General features: G+C 34.3%; 1 pseudogene; it reads right to left on the bottom strand.

The window, feature by feature from the left end:
* Nucleotides 1–19984: 19984 nt before the first annotated feature.
* Nucleotides 19985–20817, bottom strand: LOC129043889 (small ribosomal subunit protein uS5-like; annotated as a pseudogene).
* Between the last annotated feature and the right edge of the window lie 2979 nt (nt 20818–23796).

Below are 23796 nucleotides of genomic sequence, written 5' to 3'. Positions count from 1 at the left end.
AAAACTCTCTTAAAATCTCCAGCTATACAAATACGCATTGTCTTTGCTTTAGTGTTTGATAAATATTTTTATTTTTCCTTGGAAAAGACAGAGAGACAGAGACATAGAGAGAGTGAGATGCAAGAAGATAGGCTCTCAAATTATCATCTACCTTCCTCAAATACACAAATTAAATAAAGAGAAAAATAGATCCAAATTACCCTCTATTGCTCTTGTTTCTCTCTCTCTCTCTGTCTCTCTCTCTCTTTTTTTTAAACTATGAGACCCTTGTCCTCATGATTCTGGTTACTGTGAACTTTAGCTCTTACATGGATGTAATTACTTGCTCTTACAGTAGTCTGGTGTCCTACAAGAGCATAGGTACCATGACTACTATACTCTGAACAGTGTGGCCCTGAGAAGAGAAAAAAAAGAGCTTAAATCTAGCTTGGATTCAACAGTTACTTTCAAGTTCCAGCTTTGTTAATTTATTAGCAACAAACCCTAAAGAAAATTATTTAACCTCATAAAAAATCAGTTCCTTTGTTTGTTAAACAATACAATACTATTGCAAAATATTGTCGTAGTGAAGAACTGTAGTTTTTGAAAATCGTGAAATGCAATAAACGTATAAGATATAGTCATCATTCTAAAGAGCAAAGTGTGCTCATAGACAAGGAATCTGGCAGATAAATTAAGGTTACTTGGTCTTTAGAAAACTATTCTATTTGTGGGGGGAGGGGAAGAAAAAACTAGTTTTACAATTTTTTCAACCAAGTCTGGTACTAGGTTCCAGTGTTATTTTTCTACTAGACAGTCACAGACAGAGTTGTCACATTTATATTTTTGCCCCAAAAGTTGCCTTGGGGTACAGTCACTCAGGTACCCCTCTAAACTTTATATTAGCTCATATCAGGATATTTCCTGACTAGAAACACTGCCGAATGACATCTCTAAGGGAGTTAAGTGTGTTTCAAAATTAATCAGTACACTAATTTCACCTTCAGAATATTTGCTAAAATCTGCTAATGTGTAGTCACGAATATAGCATCATACTATTTCTTATTAAATCTAAGATTTGAGTTTTCCATCTTGATTATATGTTTGGAAATTTCAATAATCAGTAATCCTTTTATTTTTTTTCCATAATTTTCACTGCTAAAGATTTCTGATATTACATAAGGCAAAGTCAGTGGTAATTTTTTCCTTCGTCTTTGTACTTATAAAAGTCAGTAACTGGAGCAATAAGACATCATGGGTAAAACAGGACTACTTTGAACCTCAGGGAACTAAGGCATTTTAATGCAGTAGAAAGTCCACTGAATCAGAATACCAAAGGCTTACATTTAGTTCTAATCTGCCATTAGCTAGATCTCAGGCCAATCATTTTACCTTTCTGTGAATCAACTCTTTACCCAAAAAGTAAGCAAATAGACTACATAATTTGTCAGTATGTTTTACCTAAAAAATTTTATGAAAATTATCTCTTCCTGGAAGAGGGATGGCAATTAGTGGAAAAGGAATTGTTTTGAAAGCCTGCTAACTGAAAGTTAGCCAAAGATGTTTGAAGCAGATACCGTCCTGATAACTTTAGCCATTGGAGAAGACAGCATTTACTAATTGTCCAATAGAATTAAAAATAGCAGCATAGAGAGGCAATTTTATTACATTTATAAAATTCCCTCTCTAGGTAGTATAAAAGTCAGTAGCCAGTGATATCTAAAAGCATGCAGTTGTTTTGGCTTCCCTGTGAAACTACTTTTGATATGAGAGTTTGTCAGAAGAGATTAGTGGTGATTTATATTCTCTATTTCTAATTACTTTGCCCATTTCAGATCTCCTGAACAATTCTTGATAAAACTACAGTGAAAGTTTCACAAAACCTTCAATATCTATTTCTTAAGGCTCTTCAGTTAATTCAAAACCAAAGAACAATCTGATATCCTATTTAAAAATAACAATGCATGTCACACTAATTATTTATCTGAACAACAGAGGGTTTCAAATAAACCAGCAATAAAAGCAATATGTTAGGGGAAGATGGGAAGAGTACAGCAATTTCATTTTTAACCAATTCTGCTGATGCTATAATTATTATTAGTTTTTGGAAATACTCCTTCATCAAAGAATGCCTACTGAGGCATTCTGGCAGAGCCCATGTAGAGTTGATGATAAGCATTGTAAAAAGTCCCTATGCTTGTTTTTCTCCGGGAAATCAAAAACACCAACAGCTACCAATATGGATTATGAATAAAAACAAACAATAGCTCAGAGTAATTGTGTATGACCACTGTATTTTCTTTCATAGGCTCATTAATTCATTCAGGAAACATGTATTGACAACTCGTTACATACCAGGTACAGTGCTCTAACTTAAAACTGTTCATGTTAGACCTTGGGTTATGACTTTACAGGCTACTAGGTACTTTTTTCTAAAAAGAATAACTATTTTTCTGGCATCTTCAACATGTGCCATTTATTGCTGTTTTTCCTGATGGTGACTTCACATAATGTTGCCTTATGTTGTACTTACCAATATTCTTAAAACATTTATTGACTCCATCTTGCATATTACCAACTCATAAGCTTTCTGCATATTTTGCCATCATATTTTATTTCTGTTTTGTCCAGAGCTTTACACTTGAGATGCAGTCATCACAGTTTGGAAGCTTGTGAACATGTTGCACTCCACAATTTACAACTGCATGGAGAAACTCATTTTTCCACAGTGTTCTTATTTTGAAAATCTTCAAACCAATTGGAAAGTTGAAAAAATAGTATGATATAAGCACCCAGATAGTCTCCAGCTAGGCCTACTAATTGTTAACATTGTGTCATTTTTAAGTCTATTTATACATAGATACATTTTTGCTGAACCATTTTTTAATAAGTTGCCTAAACCATGACTCTACTTTTGCATGAAACTTTGAAAAATTACAACAAAAAAAGAGTAGGACGTTTTCTACATAATCACAATAACTCCATAATTATGTCTTGAAAATTAAAAATTGATCAAACAGATTTATCTAATTTACAGTCCATTATAAAATGGCCTCAGTTGTCCCGGTAATGTCCTTCACAGCTGTTTCACTGTTTTGGTGTTGAGCCAAAATTCAATTAAGGATCAAATGCTGTAAGTTAACTGTCATAACTCTTTACTCTCTTTTCATCTAAAATAGTGCCCTGCTTTAAAAAAGATTGTCTTAATGTATTAAAACTTGAAGAATCCAATGCAGCTGCTTTTGTGATATAATTCATACTTCTCTAATAATGCTACATAGCTAGTGTTGGACTCTGGTCAATGTTTCACTAGAAGTCATGTATCATAAGTTTGATCTATGATTGGTAAGTTTTTTTTTCTGTTGTAAAGGCATTTTACACCCTTTGTAATTATTTTTAAACCCTATTTTAAATAAATTTGATATAAATCTCTTTTTATTTTTGACAATTTACTAATGGTTTGCAGAAGACATTGATGACTCTTCACTGTCTTGAAAATATAAACATCTTCATATATCTATTACTCTTTTTGTGCTGGGTAGATCAGTTACAACAATCTTCTTATCCCCCCATGATTCTGTCTAGAATAACTTGAATTCTTGGGCATGCAATTGTGAAATCATTTTTAACTTTTGATCAAATGTAATATCTATTAAATTTTCATACAATGATTCCATCAATCTGTTAAAATAAAGCTGGAATTAATTATTGAAAATCAGAAATATTGAACAGGAATGAAGTCTAACTCTACCTGTTACATGAGACAAAATGTTAGCATAGTTTCTAATATATTCTTTCCTGGGAACCAAATCTTAGTAACTAGCAAATCCAGGATGACTGTTTGTCCAATATCTCTAATAGATGTAGTAAAACAGTAATACAATTATATACTGTTTTCCTAAGTAATACTCTTGAACTATAATGTTGTATTTTCTAAGTTGTTGAACTCAAATATCTTTTCAAGAAGAGGACATAATTATTTAGCAGTTTCTCTCTCTTTCTTTCTTTCTTTCCTTCCTTCTTTCCTTCTTTTTTTTCTTTCTTTCTTCTTTCTTTCTCTCTCTCTGTCTCTCTCTTTCTCTCTAGAAATACAAGGAACTTCAGCTTTTTTTCCCTAGATTTTTTATTTTACTTTTTTTCAAGGCAAGAAACTCATGGAGTGGTTATACACTGTTTTCCTAGGTCTATGCTAAAAGCTAGATGAAGGACAGGCACCGTGGCTCACACCTGTAATCTCAGAAGTTTGGGAGGCTGTGGTGGGTGGATCACCTGAGGTCAGGAGTTCTAGACCAGCTTAGCCAACATAGCGAAACCCTATCTCTACTAAAAATACAAAAATTAGCTGCGTGTGGTGGTGCATGCCTGTGATACCAGCTACTCGGGAGGCTGAGGCAGGAGAATCACTTGAACCCAGGAGGCAGAAGTTGCAATGAGCTGAGATCATGCCACTGCACTCCAGCTTAGGCAACAGAGCGAGACTCTGTCTCAAAATAAAAAAAGGTAGATGAGTGTACCAACATGGTCAGAAGCTCTTTCATGGTTTATTACTTTGGCCAAAGCAATTACATTTTAGAAATAAAATACAATATTACAAATAAAATAACACAAATACAATATAATATTTTTTGTGAGCATTCTGCACTTTGCCTATACCCTCACCAGTACTAGGATAAATGTATTGAGAAGATTGCCAAAAATCCTTGTCCCTGAGGGGAGATTCTCTTTCTGTCAGTGAAGATGATGAACTATTTTCATTTTCTAATTTGAGAAGACAGCCAAATGCCCTGCTGGGTTTAATCTTCTCTATTCCAGAGTATTATTTGGATTCTACAGGCTACATCAACGATTTATGTGCCTTCATTTGATTAGCAGATTATGAGGGTGGAATGTACAAATGCACTTCTTCAGCATTAAGATTGGGAGCATATTTTCTTTAAATAAGAATTGGACAAAATGATGACTGTAATAAATAATAATCATTGTATATTTCAAAATTGCCAAAAGAGTAGATTTTAAATGTTTTTATCATTTAAAAATGATAATTATATGAGGTGAATTTGTTAATTAGTTTGATTCAATCATTCCACAATGTAAACATGTATTGAAACATCACATTGTGCCACACAAACCTATGCAATTACTATTTTTATTAAAAATAGTGTGTTTTTCTTTAAAAAAGAAGAGCGACACCACCTAGATTTAACAGTGCTGTACAGTGTAACCATTTTTTAAGAGATAGGGAATATCAATGAGAAATAGCATAATTCATCTAAATCAATGTGAGAGCCATCCTTTAATTTGATACCTCATCATTTTACATTTGTTGTTTTTAAATTAATAATTTCCCAAAGGATTCAATTTGATCAAGCCTGCCATACTCTTCAAGTAATCAAGGTACAGTTAGAGTTCAATTTCTATGCCAATTCACTATCTTGAAACAGAGTGACGAGTAAGACATATTTCAAACATACTCGGGTGATATCCAGAGTTGACAGAAGCAGAATCCTTATTTCCATTTTGTGTCTCTTGCGTATCAATAATTTATAAACTTGACCAAATGGCCTGCATGTCTTGGTTAAGACCTTTAATGAATGAAACAAAAAAAGAAACTAGGGTTTAATTAAAAAAAGGCAAATTTGCTTGGGATTCATCCTCTATCTCCAATATTAGTGTAAATAATAATAATAATAATAATAAAAAAACAGCTTCATGTGCCTTGTCCTGCAGGGCATGAAAGGTTCAAATAGAAAAGCAGCATGGTGATAGGGCTGACTGTTCCAGAATTGATGTGCCCGTGCTCTGTGAGGAACGCAGCTCATCTGTACCAGCAAATGTGTTGGCTCCTGCCTGCAATTGTATCATTCAGGTGTGCATTGTAAAAACAATTCACGGATAAGCACAGGTAAGTGTTATTACTCATGTCCTATCCTGGTAAAACTATGTAGTGTAGACATGCTGTGAAAGTGCTCACTTTTGTCCAAGTGTTTTTCTTTGGAAATTTTTTAACTGGTCCCTGTTCTGTGTTAGATTCTTGACTTCTTTCGGCAGCACTTTGAAATGACATGTAAGAAGGGGTATTATAGCGTTCAGTGTAAATAAGAAATTCCTTTTCAGTTAAAGTTTTAGGATTCTCTATCTTATTACCTCTCTCAACTAAAAAGTAATACCTTAAGTTCCTGATTGTGCTGTTGGTTGACTTTCTAATGTGTTCTTTCCTTCTTTTTATATTTTCTTTCTTTCTAAACATAGTACAATGTCTCTAGCTAAAAAAGAAATGGGTAAGTCACAAATCTGAAATATATTCCTCAGTGATGAACTTCACAGGTAACCAGTGTTCATTACAGAGGCTGAAGTTTTTAAATTTTAAGAACACTTTAAATCAATGCTTTTTGAGTGGCGCTGAGTAATTTGTGCTGGTTTTCCTCAGTCGTTTAATGACCCATAAGTGAACTATTGCACAAAATAATGCAGTGTTCACTTATAATTTTCAAATAATATTTTGCATGAATGTACTTTTAATTTAAACAGTATTATATGAATTAACATTCTGGAGTCTGAAACATTGTTCATTCCCTCTGTAATGTCCCACTTACAGACATTGAAATAATTTCACCTTTCTTAGATCAGCCTACTATAGCAATAACAGTGTCATTTGGTTTCTCTTTAAGGAAGCATACTGATAAATTTACAATATAGTTTGCAACTATGGCCCAACTACTAAGGATATTCTACTCCATGAAGCTTGTTAAGTTATTCAACGTAAGGCCAAGAGCATATTTTTAAAGAAAATAAAATGAATACCCTTAATTTATCAATTATTCTGTCATTAGGGGTCTAAACTGTTGTATACTTTTTCTTGGATCATTAGACAACCTTGTAATAAGGAGAAAAAAATGTAAATGTCTGGAACAATTTGTTCATAGCTATAAGCCTACAACCATGGTGTTAAAAGCTCCCTAGTGGCAAGGTAGTTTCAGAATTCCCATGTGATATATAGCACTGCAAACGAGGTACTATGAAAATTTCTACAGATGGCTGCTTAATGTGTAAATTAATCTGACTTAGTAAGGATCTTGCCAGTCACTGGCAGCTATAATTATAGATCAAAATAAGATCTTACTCTACAAATTTGTTCAACCAGAGAACTGTAGCATATACACAAGTTTATTTAAATACTTTAATTATTTACTGCCAGGATTTGTGACACATGTGTGCTTCAACTTGCAAACACTAATAAGAATGATATAGCACCATGTTAGTAGCATAAAACAAACAAAGTAATTAAAAAATGTAGAGGAAAAACAATGCAAAATAATAAAACCAAATATCCATCTCTAAGCACAATAGATTTTCAAAGCAAATTGATCAAATAATAGACATCAGTCAGAATGGGTATTTGGAAGGATCCAATTAAGTATGAAGCTGATACCTCTTTACAATCTTATAATCTTAAAATTAAAATTAAAATCTAAATTACCCTAATTAAGCCCTCATTAACTAGCTTAATTCAGACGTCTACTTAAATTTCAAGGTAACAGCTGAAAGTTTATTTAAGACAAGCATATTTACACTTAATGAGATTCCTATGAATTTTTGGCTTTTTTGGAGAGTTTAGGAAAGCGCCAACCTTGAAAGTCACATCTGTTCTGTTACTAGAACTAGAAAACAATCCCCTTCCTCCTATTAACTATGAGAAACAGAATTCTCTAGGAAAAATACACTGCAATCGACAAAGGATCCCCTTTTTCCCTCAAGGTAATCTTTAATATTGTCCTTACTCAATTGAAGTAAATCCTAATTTAAATAAACTAATCTGAAACTCCATTCAAAGAAAGGAAGAAGTGGTACCATAAAAGGAGATCTGCTATTACAATTTCAAAGCACTCCTTATTTTCTTTGAGGGTAATACTTAAAGATAACATTAACCAAGCTCTCTGCCTAATATTGAGGAATGTGGCCTTCTCCTTTTCCATAGTGCCAGTCTGTCAATGGAGAGATGATTAAACTATATACATCTTTCTTCACTCTCATTAAGAAACTGTGTAGCATAATGTAGGGAACACAAGGCTGGAAGTCAAGACCTTGGTTTCTGCAAGAATAACTGATTGTCAGCAAAGCACTTAACCTCTATGAACCTCAGTTACTTCATCTATAAAATGAGAAGCTTGGGCCAGAAGACATCAAAGGTGTCTCTTTCAGTTCAGTATTTAATCATCCTATAAAACAGTGTGTATAGAAATGAAGAGAACTGACTGGTTCTCTAGCTAATCTTGACTCTTTAAACAAAGCTTCTCAGTGATATGGATGTTTCAAGGAAAAGAAGTTTGCCTTAATTTTTCACTTCACACAAAAAGCCCTACTTCTAGAAAGAAGAGGTATGTACCTCCATGATATATTCTAAGGTACTGGAAAATCCCTATAACTCACTAAAGGCTCTGAAGTTGTCAGCTTTAGACACTTCTTCATGTTAGACGGCAGCATTTTTCTGTAGGCTTTGAACGTGATTTGCTATTACCGGGTTTGTCAAACTGGGAGCATGAATGTTTAGCCATCTGATCAAGTTAAGATTATTCACACTTAGTGCAAATGTGTTTTTTAAATCGTGTCTCAGGTCCCCATTCTGCAGTCAATACAGAAGGATTTGGATGGAAAATGGACTGAGCATTACCATTTTATAAAAGATTCTTGAAAGACACTGCATTAAGGATAACTAAGTATTAGCAAACACCAGAAAAGCAAGGACAGGAACTCTGTGTCTCAAGATATTCAGGGTACTCACAAAATATGATATCCCATTGGGAGGAAATGGGATTTCCTCTTTTCACTAAGAGAAAAACTTAGTGTTTTGCTGCTAATCTTATCATGAGCTCCTAGTAGAGTTTGACTGTTCTACATTCCTTAGTCCTTTAATTAAAGCAAGACCAGAAAAGCGAAGTGCAACAAACATGAATGGTTTAGTAGCCAGGGCTTTTTCTTTTTTTTTTTTCTTAGAAAAACAATAAAGCAAAAGAAAAAAATTATTTGATGATTGCTACCTAACATTTGTGTTTGGTGTTAGGAGGAAAATAGAGATTAGTGGAGAAAATAGCAAATCCCAGGTCTAAAAGGGGGTTGCGCAGGTCCTCATTTTCAGCCAATGTTCCTGTATGATGAGGACTCAGTATTGCCATTGATTGCCATGTCTTCTGAGTTCTCACGAGAAGTCTTCAATCTAGACTTTCATAAGCCATCCTCCATTTAAAAAAAAACGACAGCTTTTTTTTTCTAAAGTTTAAAATATTATGCAGGTTAAACAAAACACATTGGCAGGCTAGATTGACCCAAATCTACCAGTTTTCAACTTTTGAACTAGAGCTCCGTTAAACATATATGTAAGTCTCAAACCCTAAACAGCCAACACTCCTAGTTGAATAAAAACAGCAATAACAACAACCAAACTCAATGCCCAAGTCAAAAACCTACCTGGCGGCATAAAGTAAACTATCATCACCTGATTTCCTTGATGTTAGCCTGCTACTTAATCCACAGTGCCATGCTTTTACTGGTTAAGAATTTTTTTCCAATAATATGGACATGGAAGTGTACCATCTACAGAATCAAAGATCACAGTCATTATTGTGACTAAAATAGCAGTCATATTATTAGAGACACTGACATACACTCAAAAAAATTAGAAGTGGGTGTTTGAATGTTTTGAAAAAGGATTATGCAGTGTATCTTCTCTATACTCTTTGCAGCTGATAAGTTATTAAATATGTTTGGAGGACAATAAGTAGTTTCTTTCTAAAACAAGTAACAGTTTTTAATTTTTTCTTATTTTTTTCTTGTCAGCCATTTGCTGGGAAGTATCCAGTGTGTTCTTTCTTTTGCAGATTGCCACAAAAGGCACACACTGAATTTGAATATTTCATTGTTTTTTAGCTGCTCTAAAGGTAAACCAAGATAGGAAAGAAAATTCAAGTTAATTAAGGCACAATCCATTAATGGCATAAATACTGCCAACAAAAAAATAATACTCAGTACTCTTAAAACACCTCTAGCCTAATTTTGTTGATTAAGTATGGGATTCTACTCCTTAATTTTCATATTTTTGCATTTGTTTCATAGGATCTAAGCTAATACCATAGGGCAGTGGTACCCAAATATTTTTTGTCTAATTCCCTATTACTTAAAAAGAAAACATAGTTAAAATTATGTATGTAGTCATATATACTATATAGACCGTGTGTGTGTATATATATGTGTGTGTATATACATATATATTTATTTATTTATTCAACAATTATTTATATGGCACCTAGCAAATGTCAGAGACCAGGGACCCAGTGGTAAGCAAGACAGCTACTTCCTATTCTATTCTAAATTTTATAATCTGGTGATTGATATAAACACTAAACAAAAACCATTAAAAGAATTATTAAAAGTTTAATTGTGAAGAATGTTAATTAAAAAAAGAGTCTCTAATGGGGAGATTAACCATGGCCTGGTGTGGGTGGGGACTGAGAGTTTGGGTCTTGGAGGACAACTAAGAAAGTAGCATTTATGTTAGACTTGGAAGAAGGCATGAATGCTGGCCAGACCAAGAATTAGTGGAAAAGCATCCCTAGCAGCAAAAATCAGAGTTGGCTTTTAAATACTTCTTCCCTAATGGGGTCTCATTCAGCTTTCTTTAAGGCCTGTCAGTCAACAATTTCACATTTTATTATGACTTTGGTAAACGATAGTACTAATAGCAAAGGCCTTGGATCACACGGACTGGGTTCAATTTACTCACTGTGGAAACAAACAAATAGAGTAAATTCTTTGAATTCTAATTTTCTTATTTGCAAATAGAAGATATAAAACCTTGTTTCTTCTCTAAACTTTTTTGGAAATTAAATTAAGTAAAACATATTAAGCAAATGGCTCAAATTTGATATACAGTAGTTGTTAGTGTTTTATATTTTCTTTCCCCTTCATGATGAAAAACCCTGAAAAAAGATACATCTTAAGAATATTGCAGGTGGATGGAATTATGAATTTGATTGAAGAGGCTTTTATCCCTGTATAAAAGTGTTTGCTTGCAACCCTTTTCTTTGCCTTTTACTTACTCTTCAGGAAACAAATAATCCTGCTTCCAAAAAAACAAAAGCTGCCATTTGTTTAATATAAGACATTGCACTCAGCAACTTTAGTAAGATGTTTAGTTTGGTCTTTACAACCCTGGGTATGAGGTATTCTCACTTCCATTTTACAAAAGGTGAAATTGAGGTTACTAATGTTAAGCAATTCGCCCAAGGTCAAATTCTTATAAAGTAGGCGCTTGGGATTTAAACTCAGGTTGCATAACTCTAAATGCCATGTTCTTAAAACTTTGGGGCATATTTTATAGAATAAATATTTTAATTATGTGTGCACATTGTTGGAAATAACTTGAAAAAAACCTATTAAGTATTACATTAGAATTTTATATTTGAAATATAAAAACGTTTATTTTTATGATACAAACATCAGAAAGTACAATTCAATAAATATTTTCTTATGTCAGTATTAGTGTTTCCTCAAGGGAAGTGTAGGGGAGCTGAGTTTCAACGTTTTTGTTTGATTGTTCTTTTGGATTTAAAACAGAAAGATTTGAGAGCCATTGGCATGGAAAGACATAATAAAATTTAAAATATTTGCTTAAAGTATTTTTCTTCTGATTGTCTCTCAATAGGAAATGATAGAAAATGAGAAAAGAGTTATATATATGAAAATCCTTATTTAAATGATATTTTAAAAAGTGAGCAATTAGAATCGACATCTTTATCCAACAATAGAAAAATAATTGATTAGTACAGAATTAATTCATGAAAATGAATATAAATTAGCCATTTAAAATGATAGTCCTGAAGACACTGGTAAAGTAGATAATATTTTAGTATATGAAGATGTTTGGAGGAAAGCAGGATATAAAACTACCTATTAAGATTTTAACTCGGAACTGAGTCTAGACTCTCTTCCCACCTACAAGATCCTGTTGTAGTGATCCCTATACCTATCACCACGGGTCCCCTTAAATAAAGTCTGCCTTATCATATTTAAAAAAAGAAGAGAAATTATAACTATATAAAAATAGAAATATAATAAACAGACAACAAAATGGTAACAGTTGTTCTCTTGGACTTATATATGGGCATTAACACTATTTTTTACTTTCTATTATTTTTAAAGTGGCCAAAGTGCTTTAAATTTTAAAACATTATTTGAATAAACAGCACACACCAAGTAGTAGGCATACAGAGCAATTATTTCTAAAATTGTTCAACAGTGGATTATTTCTCCATCAGTTCACCCTTTCTCCTTTTACATACAACTAGACAGTGATTATCATATTTTAATATATTTGTTTATGTGTCTAGTTCATTTGCCAGCCTCTTGACTAATTAAATACTGGGATTGTGTCTTATCCATCTTTGTATATTCAGCGCTTAGCACAGTGGCCTACATTTACTAAGACTTCAGTGTACTTTGGTTTAATAAATGGATGAATCACTATGTCTTAATACCATTTATTTCTCTAGTGTGGATACAAGGGCTTGGCGATAAAAATTAAGTTTTATTTGTAGTGGGGAATTAAGTTTACTGATTGTTTGTAGAGGAAAATTAAGTTTACAAAATAACAGGTTCAGGCAATGACCATCAGTAGTGAAAAATACAAGAAAAGGCAAGGAAAGCAGACCTTATTTGCCTCTTGATAGAAATATACAACATCCTTAATGAAGCATTACTGCCTAAAGTTGAACCTGAAATAGAACACATCTCAAGATTCAACTAGTAGAAATATAAAAGATAGAAGAACATTAAACAACATCATAGAGATTCAATCATCAAAGTCCAGAACATGAGAACTCTAAGGGAGAAATGACCCAGTTTTGTCAACAAATAAATTGCAAAATAAAAAAAAAAAGAGAGAGAATGGAAACATCTAGATTAAAAGAGGCCTAAGAGGCAAATAAATCAAATGCAGACTGGAGCTGGTTTGAACCCTTATTCAAACAAACAAACAAACAAACAAACAATATGAAAAAGGGACTTTTGAACTCTGACTGGTGTTTTGATTGTATTATAAAGTTAATGTTAATTTTAACTGTGATAATTATATTATGGTCATTTTATTGGTGTGTTTGTGTCTTTTCGAGATGCATACAGGCATATTTATGGATGATAATGAAGTCTGGGTCTGTGAGAGAAGAAGGAGGGGTATAAATGAAAATGAAACCAGATTGCTCATAAGTCCATAATCGCTAAAGTCAGATGATGTATATGCGGTGATTTATTATACTATACTATACATTTATATAAGTTTGAATTTTTTGTAATTCAAAAAATTCCTTAAAAAATAGGTTCAAAATAATTCGAAGCAAAACAAAACAAAGAAACTGGCTTAGCAAGGAGTCCCTGTTTTATTTGTTCAATAAATTGCTTTCTAACAACCTGGCCAGTAAAGCACTTCTTTTGTTTTGTCTGTGATAGATCAATACATTTCCATCTTATGACATGATTTTTTTAATGTTTATTTTTCTTTCAATAGTTTTTGGGGTATAGGTGGTTTTGGTTATATGGATAAGTTCTTTAGGGGTGATTTTTGAGATTTAATGCACCTGTCACTGGAGCAGTGTACACTGTATTCAATATTTATATATATATATACACTATATATATACTATATATATTACTATATATACACTATATATATATTACTATACATACACTATATGTATTACTATATATATACACTATATATATTACTATATATATACACTATATATTACTATATATACACTATATATTACTATATATATACACTATACATTACTATATATACACTATATATTACTATATATACACTACATATATTACTATATATACACTATATATATTACTATATATACACTATATATATTACTCTATATATACACTATATATATTACTCTATATATACACTATATATATTACTCTATATATACACTATATATATTACTATATATATACACTATATATATATTATATATATATATATATACACTTTTATCCCACACCTCCCTTCCAACCTTCCCCCCATGTCCACAAAGTCCATTGTATCATTCTTACTACTTGGCATCCTCATAGCTTAGCTCCCACTTATAAGTGAGAACATATGATATTTAGTATTCCATTCCTGAGTTACTTTACTTAGAATTATGGCCTCCAACTCCATCCAAATTGCTGCAAAAGGCATTACTGTGTTTCTTTTTATGGATGAGTAGTATTCCATGGTGTGTATATGCCACGTTTTCTTTATCTACTCGTTGGCTGATGGGCACTTGGGTTGGTTCCATATCTTTGCAATTGCAAATTGCACTGCTATAAACATGCATATGCATATGCATATGCATATGTCTTTTGCATATAATGACTTACTTTCCTTTGGATAGATACCCAGTAGTGGGATTGCTGGATATGATTTTTTTTTCAATGATTTAGTACTCCTAGAATGAATACAGCATATAAAGGCAAATGTATACAAATGAATGGATAACCGTTAAAGAACCACTAGTCTTAATTTCACAAATCTCTTTTCTTGGGAGAGAACTAACACTTTGATTTCTTTGGTATTCAATTATTTGTTGTTCATCTGACTCTCTTAGGAATTCAAAAGACTCCCCAAAGTCTTCCTGCAGCAAAGCCATGTCTGGGGCACTATGTAGAGTTAATTAGGTAAGCCAAATAGAACACAGAGATTAGCATAAAGTATAGTTAACCGTGTCTACCATAGAGTAATTGTGTTTTCTTACCACTTATGAAGAAATGATTATGTAGTAAATTAATGTTCCAATTTTACTATTATTTATAAAGAGCCACTATGTAAAAGACATTAAAAACTTCCGTAATGGTTGATCATTGCATGTCAACTTAGCTCCACCACGGTCCCCAAATAATGCAGTCAACATTATTCTGGATGTATTTGTAAGGGTGTTTTTTGATGAGACTGACATTTCAATCTGTGAATTTTGAGTAAGGCAGATTTTACCTCCATAGTGTGAGTGGACCTCATTCAATCAGTTGAAGACCTAAATAGAACAAAAAACTGAGCTCCACCAAGCAAGAGTAAATTCTGTTACAGGTAGCCTTTGACCTTGAACGGTAACATTGGCTTTTTTCCTGGAATTTCAGTCTGCCAGCCTACTCTGCAGATTTTTGGACTTGCCAGGCTCCATAGTCTTGTGAGGCAATTCCATAAAATAACTCTTTTCATACACACACACACACACGCACACACTCTAAAGGCTAGGTTTCTCTGGAGAACCCTGACTAATACAGCCTCAGACAAAAGTTTAGATATAATAAAAGTTTCAGTTTAGCACTAAACAGAATACCTATTCACAATAGAATTTAGTAAGAGTATTAGTGGTAGTCTGTAGCAGCTACATATAAGGGACGTCCTACCTTCTCTTTAAGTAGCCTTACTTCTCAAACTCATCTGAAATGTTGTAGTGTCCTTTGGCTATGTAGTGTATAGATTTTCTCATTCAATTATTTTTCTGAATTATCCTCTTTTAGAAGCAAATCCCAACTTTTTCTCATTATGAATTGTTACATATTTAAATTTTTATTTACTCTTAAAATATGCAATATTAAAGATTGCAGCAGATAAGACACAATGATAGCTCACAAATGTATACTTTTTAATGGGTTACAGTTTTGGAGTTGTTCTATGCAATTTATTTAGGGAATATAAAGGCTGTTTTAGTCAGTTAGGGCTGCTATCACAAAATGCCATTCACTGAGTGTCTTAAATAACTAATATTTATTTCTCACAGTTCTGGAGCTTGGGGATTCCAAGATCAAGGTGCTGACAGATTGGGTGTCAGTGAGGCTCTCTTTCTGTTTTGTAAATGGCCTTCTTGTTAAGTTCTCACATGCCTCCTTGGTGTTTTAACAGAGGAAAAGAGAGAGAGAGAGGCAGACAGACACATAGAGAGAGGTAAGGAGAGGAAGACAGAAGGAGAGTTCTCCTGTTTCTTCCTCTTTTTATAAGGGCATTGTTACTATCACGAGGACTCCACACTCATACCTAATCTAGTTACCTCCCAAAAGCTTATACGCTCTTGTTGCCAGGGCTGGAGTGCAATGGCGCTATGTTGGCTCACCACGACCTCTGCCTCCCGGGTTCAAGCGATTCTCCTGCCTCACCCTTCCCAGTAGCTGGGATTACAGGCATACACCATCACGCCCGGCAATATTATATTTTAATAGAGACGGGGTTTCTCTATGTTGGTGAGGCTGGTCTCGAACTCCCGACCTCAGGTGATCCGCCCACCTCGGCCTCCCAAAGTGCTGGGATTACAGGCGTGAGCCAGTGCCTGGCGGAATACTTAATTTTTAAACATTTTATGAGTGCTTCAATGTATAAAATTTGGAGAGACAACAAACATCCAGTCCATAGCAAAGGCAAACAAAAATTACAGACAACCAAGATAGATCAATGACTCAACTTCATCTTTTATGTATACATTCATCATTCTAATTGCTTTTCTCATAAAACAAAAGTATATCATTTATTTTCCGATGTTCACACTCACTCTGGATTTTTGTTGACTTCATTGGTATATCCCCATATGGAAGACAGTTCCTCCTATTATTTAAATAAAAGAAAAGAAAACAGAACAAAACAAAGTACAAAGAATGTGAAAAAGTTTTCCTGAGTATAATTGTTTATTAAGATTTGACAAACGAGGATGAAGAGGAGACAAAAAAAAAATGTTTTTCCACAGGCCAGGGCAAAATTCTATTTATATTTCAAGCAGGACATTACCCTACAATGAATCTACTACCCCTTCAATATCTCACCTCTATCTCATTTTGCCAAATCATCTATGTTGTTTTCTGTCCATCTTTTTTATCTCTTCCCTTTTCTTATAAGAAAAGCTCTGTCCTCATGTTGTGTTGCCTGGGCTCTTCTCAGCACCCCCGACCTTAGGGTCTTTGAGCTTTTTCAATTATTTCCCTCTAAAAATGAGTTGCTGTTACAAGAATTGTGGTGCAAACTGTTAAATGTAAAATCAAATAGAATTAACTAAATTAGAAATAATTTAGTTAATTAAAAATAAATAATTATAATTTAATTAATTAGGACTAATTATGTAGAAATAGATACAATATATTAATAATCATAATAAAGTATAAATAGACAATTTATTTTTTAAGTTAATATAAATGAATTTTTTAAATCCTATTATACGCTTTTTATAAGAGATACATGTAAAGTATAAATACAAAGAAAAATTTTAAAAAGTTGTATAAAAGTTATGTCAGTGCAATATTAAACAAAAAAGATGTTGGTTTATCAGTATCAGATATTTAGAATATAAGGCAAAAAAAAATACTAAGGAAAAGTAAGGTCACTGAACAATGACTTCAAATATATTGTAGAAAAAAAGAAACAGAGAATTTGATGAATACACCATTAAAGTGCACACAATTAAAAGCATTTTTGTAATGAATAGATCAAGTAGTCAAATTTAATAGAGATAAAGATTTAAACAAAGCAACCAATAAAATCTAGCAGATATACATAGAGAACTCTGCACTGAAGATTTTAATAGTATATGTTTTCTCAGATATACACATAAAACATTGATTAAAATTTACTAAATTCCCAGTCTCAAATTATTGGTATTATGCCATGAGTTATCATGTCCTATGGGTCTGGGAAGACCCTATAGTGTCAGAAATGAGAAAGATGTTTTAAATAATGCATTTGGAAATAGAATAGATGGGTAAATGAAGCTTACTACCTTCAATCAGTATTTTACTTACTGATATATTTTCACTTCATCCCTTTATGCTGCCCTTTGCACGTGGTGGTATGAATATTAGACTTTAGTCCTCTAATGTTTGGATCACTATACTACTATCAGGTAATTATATATAGTTTCATTGGAAAGTACTCAGGGTAAAATATCTCATTTTGATGCAAAAATTCATTTTGTTTAGTCGCTCCATTAGTAGTTGGGATTAATCAGAAGGAAAACATATAGCATGGGTTGGTTGAGGCTAATAACTTTACCTCTGTTTTATGTTTCGATCTTTTACTCTACTACAGGTTACTACCTTTATTTCCTAAATTTAAACTGCTCAAAAGATATTTATCTCCCCCCCACAAACTTGTTCATCCTCTTCTTTTTGGTTCCTCTCTGTCAGTGAGTGGAATTGCATATACCTAGAAAAATGCATTCTGAGTCAGAAACTGCAGACAGACTCTATCCTCCCTTTCGATCTTCACCACCGATCTTTACTGTTTGGACTTAATCTCTCATCATTTCTTATCTTGATTTTGCATCAGCAGGCTAACACTTCTTCTTGCTTCTAGTATTGTTCTCTTCTAATCCTTTATGGTACAACCAAAAGAGTCTTTCAGAAACACAAATCGAATTATAGCACATCCCTCTTTATTTTATTGATTGCCATTGCCTATGAGATGTATTCTAAACTTATTTGTGCAGCATATAAGGTGTTTCAAGAGCTTACCCTTTCTCAGTTTTCTACCCTCAAATCTTCCCTTTTCTCTCATACTCATCAAGTCACCCTATCAAACTATGCCTTTCTTTGTAACTTCCAGGATGCAAAATGCCTACTCTTGACTCCTTCTTGCTCAGAGAGCTCCCTATGCTTAGAAAATTTTTATTGTTTTTTTCCTATTCAACTTCACTAATTTCTACATCGTGACTCAGCTCAAAATCATCTCCATGAAGGAATGTGTTTGCAATTACTGCTAGTTCATGTGTTTAGCCATGTGACCATAATTCCACGGTAATTATCATCCCTGCATAGACTATTTTCCCATGCATATGACAACATTTAGATTGCAAGCTCTTTGAGAATAAAGAAAGAATTAGTCATTTGTGTATCCTTGGTGCCTATTATTGCTCAACATATATGACTCACACGTCTCATAGGAAATGTGTAGCTGAAGTAGAACCGAAAGGCATGAAGGGAGTATGGGAGTATGGGAAGGAATGCAGCAAGGAGGGAGGTAGTCCCTATTTCTGTATTAGCTAAATGAAGTAATTTGGATATATTATACACCTAATAAAATTAGCCTGTTTATTTCTTTCATCTGAAAGTCTTATCTGTGCACCCCCAAATTTCCCAAAATGCTGCAAGAAATGCTTTGGAAATGAACTTACTCCTCCAGTATACACAGCATCCCTCTTTAGTAGTTACACATGCTTAAAATATTTATTTTGGCTGGACACAATGGCTCATTCCTCTAATCCCAACACTTTGGGAGGACAAAGTGGTAAGAGGATTACTTGGGTTCAGGAGTTTGAGGTCAGCCAGGGCAACACAGTGAGACCCCATCTTTACAAAAAATAAAAAATTAGCTGGGCGTGGTGGTGCAGGTCTGTAGTTCCAGCTACTTGGTAGACTGAGGTGGCAGGATTGCTTGAGCCCTGGGAGGTGGAGGCTGCACTGAGCTGTGACTGCACTACTGCACTCCAGCCTGGAAAACAGAGCAAGACTCTGTCTCAACGACAGCAACAACAACAAAAACAACAACAACAACAAAAGAAACTTTTTTTTAACTAATCTAAGAATAATAATTAACGGTATTAATGGTATTCCTGTTTCAAAGGCAAAGATCTAAGTTACACAGAAACTTTCCTTCAGTAGTTAAAATTAATTATATTTTTCATACATTTTTCTCCTTTCCGACCATTGCTAATTCTGTTTCCTCCTGAAACAGAATTCTGTTTTAGAATTTATGCACTTCATTTTTAAAAACATTTATTTATTGTCTTCTCTTCATATTTTGACAGGTTTATTTAACATCATACATCTAAATTTAAAATATCTCTATTCTAAGTGGTCTTAGGATTCTGACCACCCTCTTTGCCTTAGGTATTATTATTGTCAAGTATTTCAGTTTTAATGTTCTTTTTCTCTTAGGTCTCAAACTACGAGTTATTTTTTTTTCCACGTTTAATTCACTTTATTTTTCTTGTATAAAAACCCTATATTGTAGCCACAGCTGGAGCCTGAGTCTGCTGCATGGAGACTCTGGTGTGGGTCTTGACGAGGTGGTCAGTGAATTCCTGATAGGGAGACTTGGTAAACATAGTCTCCTTCCAGAGGTCAGGGGTCAGGTAGCTGTAAGTCTTAGAAATAGCATCAAAGGTGGCCTTGGCGAAGTTGCCCGGGGTGGCAGTGCAGCCCCGGGCTAAGGTGTAGCGGTCATTGATACCAGCCATCATGAGCAGCTTCTTAGGCACAGGTGCGGAGACGATGCCAGTGCCCCTGGGTGCAGGGATGAGGTGCACCAGGACAGAGCCGCAGCGACCTGTCACCTTGCAAGGGACGGTGTGGGGCTTGCCGATCTTGTTCCCCCAGTAGCCTCTGCGCACGGGGACAATGGAGAGCTAGGCCAGGATGATGGCCCCACGGATGGCGGTGGCCACCTCGTTGGAGCACTTGACACCCAGACCGACGTGGCCATTGTAGTCTCCGATAGCAACAAACGCCTTGAACCTGGTGCGCTGGCCGGCACGGGTCTGCTTCTGCACTGGCATAATCTTCAAAACCTCATCCTTGAGAGAGGCCCCCAGGAAAAAGTCAATGATCTCTGATTCCTTAATGGGCAGGGAGAAGAGACAGATCTCCTCCAGGGACTTGATCTTCATGTCCTTGACCAAACGGCCCAACTTGGTGACGGGCATCCACTCCTTATCCTCGGCCTCAGCCTCGGCCCCGTCCACGGTCGCGACCCCGGCCCTGGACGCCACTGCCGAAACCTCCGCGGAAGCCACCGCAGTTCCCCATCCCAGGGCCACCAGGGCCTCTGCCCCCCGCCCCCCCCGCCCCCCCCGCCACCGTGCACCGGCGTCATCCGCCATTTGGTGTTTTCTCTGTAAAGAAGCGAGTTCTTATTTTTGTACAGAGTAAATTTTATTTTTCATTTACCAAACTTCATATCAACTCTTACTGACATTTCTTCTTGCATTTTAAATTTTCCAGCTGGGACCATATTCTCTCTTCTGGAGTATATTATTTAGATATTTCCTAATTGAGGATCTGTTATGGTAAACATTTAGTTTGTTCAGCTCTGAAAATGGTTGATTTTTTCCTAAATTTCAGTATAGTAAAGTAACTGCCTGAGGGGTTCTTCCTGCCTTGTAATAAGGAGAGTTTAGTAGATACGAGACCTGCAACACCACATGGGAGATGGAGTTTACTCAAATCATCTCCTCTGAAGCTCATAGGTTAAGGGTTTTTCAAAGGCAGCTTTGGGGGAAGAGGTGGGGGTGACTAGGTAACAGGCGCTTGCTGCTGATTGGTTGGGGTGGAGATGACATCATAAATAGTCAAAGCTGCCCTTTTGCAGGCTGAATCGCTTCTGGGTGGGGCCACAGGAGCAGGGTTGATGATGTAGGTGAGCCATGGGTGTCAGACATGCAAGAACCCTAGAAAGATATCTCAAAAGGCCAATCTACAATAGTGGTATTTGCAGGATTAATTGGGGACGTTGCCTTAGTAGGACTCAGGCTCTTCTCCTCCTCAGCATGATAGCCTGCCATTAATTTTACAAAAGCAGATGAGTTTTGGGTAGGGCCTATTATCATTTAAATGATAGCCTCAATGTCTTCCAAAATGAGCTTGGAATAATCATTAATTATTAACATAATAATAATTATCATTATAGAATATATTAATTATATTAAGCAATATTACATTTTACTATATTAATATATTATAATAATGTATAACTTTTAGTATAATATTCCTTTGAATAAGTATTAAGTATTCATATAATTAATTATTAATATAATTAACAATTATAACTATATGGTCTCAATTATTTCTGGCTCCAACGCCCAGAAATAATTAAGAGAAAGGCACGATGGGCTGTGAGTTAGCTTAGCTTACTGTTAGAATTTTTCTTACTGATAATTTTTGCAAAGGTGGTTTCAATTATTTAACTGAATATTAAGTTCTAAGTTAAGTTTTTTTTTTCTCACCCTTAAAAAAAAGGTCATTCTGCTACATTCTGGTTTCCATTGTTAGTATTGAGAAATTATTCCTCCATTCTAATTAACTTTTGTTTTTAGATGTCTCATTTTATTTCTTTTTTCTTTAAAGATCATCTCTTTGGTGTTCTTCAGAATCATGAAGAACAATTTCTTTTTTAGCTATCTGGCTTTGAATTTGTCAGGCTTCTTAAATCTGAGGAGTCATGTTTTTTGTCATGTCTGGAATATTCTCATTTTCATTTTGACTGTAGCTTCTCTTCCATTTTTTTCCCCCTTTTATCCTGAAACAGAAGTTAGACATATGTTGGACCTCCTCAGTCTGTGCTTCATGTACCTTCTCTTTGTATTTTTTATCTCATTGTTTCTCTGTGTCAGCCTGGGTGGTTTTATTTACTTGTTATTAACCACACTAGTTCTTTCCCAAGGTATCTGAATTAAACCTGCAATACAATATGTCATGGAGATTTTAATTTCAATGATTATATATGACTATTTTTACAAATTATATCCGATTAACTTATATATATTATTCCTTTTGGTGTTCCTACCTCTTTTGGTAAGCAAATAAAGCTTATTATATATCATTTAACTGTCATCCAATACTGCATTATCTTTGTGGGTATAACTTTACTTTTTTTTTCTGCTTACTCTTTTTTTTGTACACTGTTTCTGTAATTTTGGATGATGAGCTCTAACTATGGGATTGCCTCATCCAGACAATACTTGCTTTTACTACTGTTAAATTCGGGTAATACTTTTGAGTTCATATCTTTTGGTGGAGTGTTTTAGATCTCATAGTTTCAGTCTTTCATTTGGATGTAACTTTTTTTTTCAAATTGTATGTATGTAATCATCTTCCACATCTTCCAGAGTAAGCTTACTGCTCTGATTTCAATTTCTTTAATTTGGGTGGAATTTTTTTTAACTTATTACAATTAGTTATATATTTGAAAAGTTATTTTCTATATTGTATCCAAAATTTAAGTGTTTTGTTAAAAATTTGTTTTGTTAATATCTATTCTGTTGTTTTGTTTTTCCATTCTTTCAATGAAACTATATTAAGTACTATGTACCAGGCATTCTGATAGGTATAGGGAGCTGGGATAAATAAAGAAATAAATTATTACTGAATGACATAAAATATGCTGTACTGAAATCTGAATAAGAATTTATGGACACACATGAGATGTTGAATCAAAAAACAATTATTGGCTGGGTGTGGTGGCTCATACCTGTAATCCCAGCACTTTGGGAGGCTGAGGCAGGCAGATCACTCAAGGTCAGGAGTTTGAGACCAGCCTGGCCAACATGGTGAAACCCCTGTCTCTAATAAAAATACAAAAACTAGACAGACATGGTAGCACACACCTGTGACCCCTGCTACTTGGGAGGCTGAGGCAGCAGAATCATTTGAATCTGGGGAGCAGAGGTGGTTGCAGTGAGCCAAGATCACGTCGCTGGAGTCCAGCCTGGGTAACAAAGACAGACTCCATCTCAAAAACAAAAAAAAACAAAAACAAAAACAAGCAAACAAAATTATTAGCCACTTCTAGGAAAATAATTTTTTTAAAAAAATGTGTATGTATATATGTGTATACATACACGTGTATGTATATATACAGAGAGCATATTTACTTTGGAAAATGTACTTTTATCATTTGCTTTGGAAATGATAAGACAGGCATTCTTTCAAATATGTGATCAGGATATCAGGATGAATTTTGTAAATGAAGATAAAAGAGAGTATATTTCAGTTGAATAAATGGTAGAAACAATGTCACTGAAA

The sequence above is a fragment of the Pongo pygmaeus genome, chromosome 1, assembly GCF_028885625.2.
Source record: "Pongo pygmaeus isolate AG05252 chromosome 1, NHGRI_mPonPyg2-v2.0_pri, whole genome shotgun sequence".
NCBI lineage: Eukaryota > Metazoa > Chordata > Mammalia > Primates > Hominidae > Pongo > Pongo pygmaeus.
The sequence above is the reverse complement of the archived record's forward strand: the minus strand, read 5'-3'. Positions and strand labels throughout refer to the sequence as shown.